General features: G+C 27.6%; 1 pseudogene across 1 annotated transcript; it reads left to right on the top strand.

Annotated features, from left to right (window-relative positions):
* The first annotated feature begins 6,448 nt into the window (after window positions 1-6,448).
* LOC111277114 (protein PHR1-LIKE 1-like) lies at window positions 6,449-10,296 on the top strand (annotated as a pseudogene). The gene is made up of 6 exons (XR_016343679.1): window positions 6,449-6,700; window positions 8,127-8,747; window positions 9,260-9,453; window positions 9,550-9,626; window positions 9,708-9,747; window positions 9,831-10,296. The product of XR_016343679.1 is annotated as a protein PHR1-LIKE 1-like (transcript).
* The last annotated feature ends 267 nt before the right edge of the window (window positions 10,297-10,563 follow it).

The raw sequence follows: 10,563 nt of genomic DNA on the forward strand, positions 1-10,563 counted from the left end.
ACTAAAACAGGAGAAATTTCAAGTGGATTTGCGAAACCAAAAGAGTACTAAAAAAAAAAACCTACCACTTGTTTATGGGCCCACTAATTTATTCATTTCCTTTTGTTTAGCAGCCTTTCATAATCACTCGCACCACCAAGCCAAAAAATGATAAACTATACTTATACCCCTTGCATTTATCAGTTTACAAATAAACCCTTAGCAACAATAATAATTCATTTCCTTTTATAAAGGTTACAATACAATTTCACCTTAAAAAAATAGTTTTATTTTTATATTTAAAACGAAATCATCTTTTATAATTAAACTTATTTATTTAAAATTTAAAATTAAGATTGTAATTGGAATGAAATTTCATGTTTTGAATTTTTCAATAGAAGAAATACTAAGTCTCTAGGGAATAGGGAGAAAATATTAGTGCTATTAATCTGTAAACAGAATTTTGGAGCTACATATCGTTTCATTATTATGGCCCCCATGAACACGTTGCTTTATGCTCATCAGCACTCGGGACCTAGTTCTTCCCTTAGTCTATTGATTCTTTGCTATTATGCCATGACCATTGAAAATAAAAATAACATTGCATTTCTCCTAATTGGCTTAATATATAATCATACAATTGAATCAAATCTCCAAATCTATCTTAGACAAGAGATTTCATGAACCGTAACTTTCCTAATCAACAATGACCAGTCAAGGTCTCGAGAAGTGGGTCTGTTTCTTAAAGTAGCTGACTATATATTGCCAATTTTTATGAAAAAGGAAACAATTCATAGAAGCTTAAATCTAACCTATCCATAAGTTCTTTTGGCTATTGATTAGAAACCATTGCCAGAAATAAACAGAAACAAATTTTAAAAAGCGAAGTTAGAATAATATCACTTCTGAGTTCATAGATTTAAGTAAATTGAGAATTGAGTTTTAATTTCCTTATTAGACTATAAAAGTTTCAAATATCCTCATTGGTTAGATTTTTTTAGTATATATATTTGTCTGAAATACTTTCTTGTTTTTATATATTTTTTGTTAGAATATTATAAACTACGTTTTGTTTAAATCTAAATTCCCCAAAATTCCAATCTCCTCTTAACTTCTTTGGCAAGAAGCAAAAATTTGATTAAAAATATCAAATTCAAAATTTAATTTAATTGATTTATTAAATTATTTTTAACAGCAGATATTTAATAAATTTAAAATTAAAATATAAAAACATGTAATTTTTAATCTTAAATTATGATTTTATTTTTTTTTAAAAAAAGCAAGTTGACCAAAATCCAGATAATATAAAATAAACTAACAAGAGAGAAATTTCAAGTCGACTTGAAAAACAAAAGAGTATCCCATAAACAAAAAAACTACCACTAATTTATGGGCCCGTATTCAATCTTTTTTATTGTTTTTGAATTATTTTATTTTATTTTTTGTTTAGCAGCCTTTCATAATCCCTCGCACCAGCAAACCAAAAAAAAATGAGAAATTATACTTTCACCCTTGGTTTTATCATTTTACAAATAAACCCTAAGTAAGATAAGATTTCATTTCCTTTATATAAAGATTACAATGCAATTTCTCCTTTAAAATACTAAAAAATAGTTTAATTTTTATATTTAAAAAAATCATTTTTATACTTAAAAAAATCATTTTTATACTTAAACTTGTTTATTTGACGTTTAAAATTAAGATTGTAATCTAATGAAATTTCATGTTTTGAATTGTCAATACAATTATAGGATATTAAATGTTAAAAAAAAAAAGAAAAAAGAAATCTATGCGGCGGAAATATGATTTTCCCTAAAAAATACAAGAAAACACAAGTACGTTTGCTAGTTGTAATAAAATTCGTGTCTTTGTTGAAACCGAGAAGCAAAAAAAAAAAAAAAAAAAAAGAGCCAGGACGAGTGTTGATCAAAAAAGAATATTTCATTCCTGTGCTGCTCCCTTCATCTGTTTTGGTACTCTGGTTTTTTTTGGGCTCCAAAAACATCAGCTTCTCTGTTCTATCCAATCACCAACTTTTCAGGGATTCATTCATTCTTGATTTCAACACCATTCCAAGTAAGATTATTTGATACCCTTTTTGGATATTTTTCATTTTCTGAGAAAAAAAGTTTTACTTATATAATATGTGGACCGTAATTTAGATTAACCTTTGGTACCCAATTCTCAGAAAAGCTTCTTTTGTTGAATTTTGTTTTTTCTAGTTAGTTGTGGTAAGTTATGAAATGGGTCGTTTCTGATTTTTATTATTAATAGGCTGATTTTTTTTTTTTATTGGTTGTGTTCTTGGATTGGTCTGCAGAAAAGGAGCAAAGCAGTGGCAAAATTCAGCAATGGAGGAATCAATAGGAGAGCTAAAAGGGTGATGAAGAAAATTATAGTTCTGCCCTTTGTTAGATGAAGCATAATCCCACCAAGGAAACTGTCATAACTTAAAGGAAAGTGCATTGTATATTTTCTTCAAATTTCTGCAACTATATCACCATTTTGCATTCTCCTATATTTTAGACAAGAGATGTCACTCATGATCAGATGATCATATCCCACATAGCTAAGATCAGATGATCAGTTGAGGTTTCCAAAGGTGGACCGATTACTAATGGAGCTTGAAATTGAACAACCATTACAAGAAATAAACAGAAACAAATAAAAAGAGAAGTTAGAAGAAGATTACAGGGTTTTGGAAGCTTAATATCAAGGTCACTCTCACTCCTGACTTTCCTCTGTGCAGAGAGAGATGCCCTCTTAGCCGCTGTTGCCATGGCATCCTTTGATAACTCCCTTCCCATGTCTTTTGCAAAGAGAGTTCTGTATTTTCACAAGAAAAAACACAATTGGATTTTGTATTCATTGCATGAAGTTACTCGCTAGAACTAGACATCAACATGGATGAACGTGAATTTTTACGAGGAAAATTTGCATGTTACAAGCTTTCCTTCGCAAAAATATAAAATTATTATTATTATTATTATTATTATTATTATTATTATTATTATTATTATTATTATTATAAAACCATTGAAACTTACTTTCATTTCAATTTATAAAAATAATTGATTAATTATTAAAATCAAATATTTAAGTGTTATGATTCTAATTTTTTAATACTTACCATGCAACAATAAATAAGCTTAACGTGATAAATCATTATGATTCTTTTTTTTTTAATTTTCATTCGATATAAATAAAATTTTTAATTCCTGAATAAGACTTATATAAAAATTTCAACCTATTTAAAATCAAATTTTACTTTTTTTTTATATAAGTAAGATTAAATTTTTAATTTCAATGATCAAAATTTAAACTCTAAGAATTTTATATATAAAAAAAACTATATTTAAAAAATATATAGTGCATAAAATATATATAAATATATATATCTAAACAACTCTAGATTTTGTTTCTCATCAAATGACCTGTGATTTTTATCAACTTATCAAGGTTATTAACTTTATTATCATCATTATTTTAATTTCACAATTACATAATACATAAAATTTTGAAAATTTTATTACAACTTGGAAAGTATTATGATGTAATTAATTTCAGCTTCAAAATTTTGTTCACACTTGGAAACCAAACCAAGGTGGAACACCATCTAAACAATAAATTTTATTAATATGCCATGTACAGTATTTTCCTTTGAACATGTCACATGGCACTTTCTCCTTTTTTTTTTCTTTTTTTTAAATGGGTTTTTTTGTTTATTTAAATTTTAAAAATTTTTACTAGATTTAAAAAAATAATTTACTTATTTTTTTAATTTTATAAAAAATTTTTAAGATGGACCTACTTTATCAAGTTTTTTTTTTCTTTTTTCTATTTTTTTTCTTTTTTTATTCATCCATTAAATAAATTTTGTTTTGTATGGAATTTAACCCGGTGCGAGTGCGCATCCCCAATTTTTTTTATTTAATTTTTAAACTCTTTTATAAACATTTTATTTTGTTTTTATTTTTTTCAAGAATATTTTATATTTAATATTTTTTTTTTCATTTAAATTTTTTTAAAGCTGGGATACACTTTACACTGAGCTTCTTTTTTTTCCTTTTTTTTTTTTAATTTCTTCATTTTAGACCTTTTTATAAATATATTTTTTAAAGATTTTAAGTTCCTTTTTGTATGGAAACACTTGATATCAAAAGTATGCCACATTTTTTATTATTTTTTAAAATTTAATAAATATATAGAGATTTTTAAATTTTTTTTATGGGATCCACTTGATACAAGGCTATGTCAAGCCAAGTCATTTGCATCTTTTTCCTTCTTCTTTTTTTTTTTTTTCTCTATTTTAATATTTAATAAATATTTTTAATATTTTTTAAAATTTTAAAGCAAGGTCAATTTGATATTACTAGTTAAATTTTTTATTTTAAAAAAAATATTATAGAGGTGTCTTTGTCACATAAAGATTTCATTTTTCTTTTTTTTTATCTTTATTTTTTTAAAATTCATGGTATAAATATATGCTTTATTTTTCATTCAATTTTAATTTTGTATATATATATATATATGTACTATATAATAAGATAATTATTTATTACCATAATTTAATAAATCCACTTACTATTTTCATTTGGCTTCCTTTTCTTCTTTTTCATCATTTCTTTGTTTAAACTTTAAATTGTGCATACATATGAAGATTCTACAAGGTGCCACATGCCATTTCAATACATTTTTTCTTTTTTTTTTTCAATATTAATTTTTTTTTATTTTTAAGCTTTTTATATATGGGACTCATTTGATATTATTAATTAAAAATGTAAATTTTTTCACTCTTTTTTATTTTTATGTATTAAGTCTATATTCGATTGGTTTCAATTTCTCTAGATCCAACAAGTGTATTTTTTAATTTGAGATCAGATCGAGATTTTCTTTCAAAAATTAATGTCAAGATGCGAGTTTATGGTGTTTTACCCCTTCGAATATATGTAAATATATATGTTATTATTTATTTTAATTTTCTATTTCTATATACACATTATATTAATAAATTATTATTTAATATTTTAATTTAATAAATCTACATTGCATCATCATTTGGCTTTATTTTATTTTTCCATTTTCAAATGTTATCCCCATTATTTCTCTTTTTCTTTTTTTTTCTTTGTTTATTTTTCCTTTTTCTTCATTATTTTATTCTTTTTTGTATTTCAATTAATAAATATATTATTTAATATATTAATATTTTAAACTCAACTGGAATGTCATATTGTATCTTTGAGAGTCTTTTTTCCTATTTATTTTGTTTTTCTTTTCCTTTTTTATTTCTATTTTTATGCTTTTTAATTAAATTAATTTTTTGAAAAAAAAAAGGCCAATGATAATTTTGCATACACTCACATTTGATTTTTTTTTTCTAATTTTTTAATTTAACAAATTTTAGAAAATATGTCAATAGATAGAGATACCAAATTCATACTAAAAGGATTTTGATTTATCTCGATTCAATATAGGGTAATTTTTTCAACTTAGGATCGAGTTGAGATGAGTAGAGTTTTTTTAAAAAAAAAATAAAATCAGAGTGGAAGCATATTAAAAGTATTTTGTTTTGACTTGAGATATATATAAAAATATATATTTTATTATTAATTTTTATTATATATAATATTTGATGCATTAATTTAATAAATTAATATTTTAAATTCAACAAGATATCCATGTGGCTATTTTTTATTTTTTTATTTTTTTACTTTTTTATTTTTATAATTAGATAAAATTTATAAAAAAATGAGGTAATTGAGATATCTACGTCACTCTTATTTAGCTTTCTCTTTTGTTATTTTTTATTTTTCAATTACATAAATTTTGAGATAAAAAAATTAAATTAATAAACATAATAAAATAAAAAAATTTTGACCCTTGACAATGCACGAATAATCATACTAGTACTAATAATTTCTGTCATTGAAAAATTGTAATGCTACAGAAAGAAAACAATGTTTGTTAAAATCTAAATTCCCAAAATTTCACGACACAATTTGACCAAAATCCAAATAATATAAATAAACTAAAACAGGAGAAATTTCAAGTGGATTGGCAAAACCAAAAGAGTTCTAAAAAAAAAAACCTACCACTTGTTTATGGGCCCACTAATTTATTCATTTCCTTTTGTTTAGCAGCCTTTCATAATCACTCACACCACCAAGCCAAAAAATGATAAACTATACTTACACCCCTTGAATTTATCAGTTTTACAAATAAACCCTTATCAACAATAATAATTCATCTCCTTTTATAAAGGTTACAATGCAATTTCACCTTATAAGAAATATTTTTATTTTTATATTTAAAACGAAATCATCTTTTATACTTAAACTTATTTATTTAAAGTTTAAAATAAAGATTGTAATTGGAATGAAAATTCACGTTTTGAATTTTTCAATTGAAGCATAGGATATTACATGAAATCCAAGGGGCAGTGCTATGGTTTTCTCCCCCCCCCCCCCAAAAAAAAAAAAACATGGACGTTTCCTACTTGTGATAAAATTCGTGTCTTTGGAGAAACCGAGAAGAAAAGAAAAACAAAAACAAAAAGCATTCTTTTTGGATAATCCAAAAGGAATATTTCTTTCATGTGCTGTTTCCTGTCTCTGTTTTGGTACTCTTGTTTTCTTGGTCCTCAAAAACATCAGTTTTTCTATTTTATCCGATTACCAACTTCTTAGGGATTCATTTTTTCTTGATTTCAACAACATTCAAAGTAAGATTCTTTGATACCCTTTGTGAATTTTTTTTTTAAAAGTTTTACTTATAGAATATATTGACCATAATTTATTAACCTTGGATACCCAATTCTTAGAAAAGCTTCTTTCGTTGAATTTTGATTGTTTTTTAATTAGTTGTGGTAAGTTATGAAATTGGTTGTTTCTGTTTTTGATTAATAATAGGCGGATTTGTTGGGTTTTTTATGTTCTTGGTTTGGTCTGGTTTGGTTATTAAGGAAGCTGTGTTATTGATTATTTGCTTTCTGAAGTGTTTTTTCAGTTTTTGTCTAACAACTTCATTGATTGGAATTTGGTTTTCGGTTAGTGGGGAAAGTAGTCACCTTTTTTTGTTTTGGACAAGTGAGAGGTGATGGTTTATGTCAATTTACTAGAAGCTTTCTTGTGTGTTTGTGTGTGTGTATGTTTTTTTTTTTTTTAGTATTTGTAATTGATGCTTTCTTGAGGTTACTCTAAGTAAATTTCCTTATTGTGGCTTTCATAGACTTTGTAAATTTTTTTTTTTCATTTTTACCATGAATAGGTTTTTATGTGATTTTTGTTTGAGTGGAACTTGAAATGGATTTAATTGGACAGTGGATTTTGGTTGATTTATTTCCTGCTAGTACTTCTTCATTCTTTCATTTGTCAAAAATCAATTTATTTGCTCGTTCATGGTGATTCTGCTTCCACTTTTAGAGATATCCACTTGTTCGTCAAGAAATTGTATCGCTTTTTATGTGATTTTTCTTTGGACATGAACATGAGATGGATTTAGTTGGACAGCAGATTCTGGTTGATCCGCCTCCTGCTAAGACTTCTGTAGATTCCATTTGCTCAAAAATCTTGCTTTTTTACTGTGCTCTGCATCAATATTTAGAGATATCAACTTGTTGATCAGGATATTGGGACTCTTTTGGTCAAAATCACTTCAATTTTTTTTTTTTTTGGGTTCTTTACTTATTTCTTTCTATGACAGAAGTAAAATATATTTTATTTCTTTAGTCCCCGTAAATGATCTTTTTTTTTTTGGGTAATAAATGGTCTCTTTTTTGGCTTTGACTTATTGGTATGAGATTAATGGAGTGGTTGTAAATACTGAAAAGATTCAAATTTGTATGGAAAACCAATGTAATGGTTCCTTTTTGGTTGAGGTGAAGTGAAACTGTCATTTCTCATATGATGGTTTTACTTGTTAAATTTGTATGTTCTAGAAATCATTTTGCAGTGGTCATGTCATCATTATTTGTAGTTCATGGTTCATGATCAAGAAATGGACATGGTTATACTTTTGTTTGATCATAAGTAATAGAGTTGTGTAACCATGTCCTATGATAATGCAAAGTAAGTTTAGAGCCACTGAATCAAAGATTGTTGAATTTCTTGACATATGACGTTAGCAAGCATGTTGCTTTGTTTATTCAGGTTGCTGATATTTAGATATAAAACAGCTGATAATTGGGAACTTTGGTCTCTGCTGCTATGTCTTCATCGTTTCCAGCTCTCCCTACTCCTTTCAAAGTGAGGTATCCCATATTGTCTGGTTCTTTACAGGTTTCCTCAGGAAGGGAAATGATGAAAACCTCTGTATCACCAAAAGAATCTCCATTACCCTTACCCACCAATGGAACCCCTGGGAATTTGTTTCCATCCCTTTCCATAACCACCAATGACGTCAGCTTTAGCACATGATCAACATTCTCAAAATCCTGCATTCATTTCTCGGTCTTCAAGGGAATTAGCATCTTTTCCACCTCGATTCTTTATTTTCAGGACAGCCCACAGCATTAATTAGTCACCCACAGGAGAAATAAAGATGTTTCTTGGTCTTTAGATCGGCTTCAAAACTTTCTTGATTTGCCTGAAAATGTTCCTGGTCCAAATGAGCTGGTGGAAAGCAGCACTGGTGTCGTGGCATCTGATGACCACCATAAGAGAATCGGTTGGCAGGAGTGGGCAGATCAGCTGATCTCTGTTGATAATGCTCTGGATACAGACTGGAGTGAGATTCTTGGTGATACCAATGTCTCAGATCCCAAACTGAAGGTCTATGTTCCTGAATTTTATTGGATAGAATTGGTGCAGAAACGTCTTAAGCAACTTTTAAGGTTAATTATTTAATTTCTTTGGCAGATGCTGAGTTTGTTCTTTGTTATTTTCTGGTTTTACAATTCTCAAGGTGATACAATTTTGCCACTGCTGCTATTAACTTCATATCAACTTTTGAAACTTTCCTTCTTTAGACACTATATAAAATCTGATTCTCTTTAGAACTTTTAACTACCAAAATTCAACTAACTCATGATTTTTCATACTATTTCCTACTTAGCTTCCAAGGACATTTTCCCTTGGAGAAAAAGTACTTGGTTGTGGATGAAAACCCCATTATCTTAGCCGTTTGCTTTTAAAGAGGACAAGATCTATCCGGCCAAGTTATAGATGTGCCATCAGAAGCTTTGTTTTTTTTTTTTTTTGTGAACTATAATTTGCTTTTGTTTGAATGTCTGTGTGTGTTTTTCATTTCTTTTGGTTTATGAAAAAACTAAAAAATGTATCAGGTGCTGAAACCTTCTGGTGATATCTCAAATCAACAGCCTCAGTTTCATCAGAATCAACCTGCAGCACGTGGATAATTTTCTAGTGATGCTTTACCCATCGATCACTGCTCCTCCAACAAAGCCCCGTATGCATTGGACACCGGAGCTTCAAGAGGCTTTTGTGGAAGCTGTTAATCAGCCGGGTGGCAGTGAACGTGCGTATTACACATGTTGTAAATTTTCTCATTACCATGTAGGCAATGATTTATATACATCATTTGCTAATTTTGGCTAATAATTTAAACTTACAGGAGCTACTCCAAAAGGTGTCTTAGAGCTCATGACTGTTGAAGGCTTAGCAATCTATCATGTTAAAAGTCATTTGCAGGTCTCATCTTATTTATCCCTTTAACTACTGTCTCTAACAAGCTTGTAATTTTAATGGAATATTTTCCTATTCTGAATCCAGAAATATAGAACCGCCAGATACAAGCCGGAATCATCAGAAGGTAATACAACTAGAATACTTTCAACTACTTTTCGCTGTATTTTCTTAGTATCATTTTGAATTTTCTTGTCGCATAATTGTCAGCATAGGATACCATTCTGTTGTTCCCTTCGGTTTTTTTCCAAAAACTCATAATGAAATCCTCCCAAGAAAAGTTCTACAAAACTACCACAGGAGATGATAACAATGGCATTTCAGGCCTCTTTCAATGCAGAGGTGACCTAAGCAACATTGGCTGCTACAAATGGGTAACCTCACTTCCTGAAATGTTTAACACTTTGTGTAACAATGTTGTTTCTGCCCGGATTCAGCTACATGGCTGCTATGTTCACTATGAAGCTGATGAGTTCATTGGATCAAACATCTTTTATTATATTGCATGGATAAGATTTTTGAACCTCAACTTACAATGATTGGAAATGTCTTGGCATAAAATTTCAGCATATGATTATATGTTTTCTCTCTTATTTGTATCTTTAACTATATTAATCATAGTATCAAAAAACTATATTAATCATAAAATTAATTTTATTTATTTATTTATTTTAAATGAATTTGACTTTAGAGGATCACTTCTACTCCTTTTGAAGGAAAATATATTTGATACTACTATTATGCCGTTGATCAATAAATATGTTTAATGTTTAAAATAATATTTGTCTAACACCTAAATGTACTAACACCAAAATATTTTATAAAATAGAGAATGGATCAATTTAAACTAGTATAAAATTAAGAAGTGTTACACATTTTTTTAATAATTGATTTCAATAGATTCAATGAATGAGAGAAACAAATCAACAAGAAAAAAATGGTT

The sequence above is a fragment of the Durio zibethinus genome, chromosome 7 (genome assembly GCF_047325235.1).
Source record: "Durio zibethinus cultivar Kanyao isolate XHJ-2024 chromosome 7, ASM4732523v1, whole genome shotgun sequence".
NCBI classification, from domain to species: domain Eukaryota; kingdom Viridiplantae; phylum Streptophyta; class Magnoliopsida; order Malvales; family Malvaceae; genus Durio; species Durio zibethinus.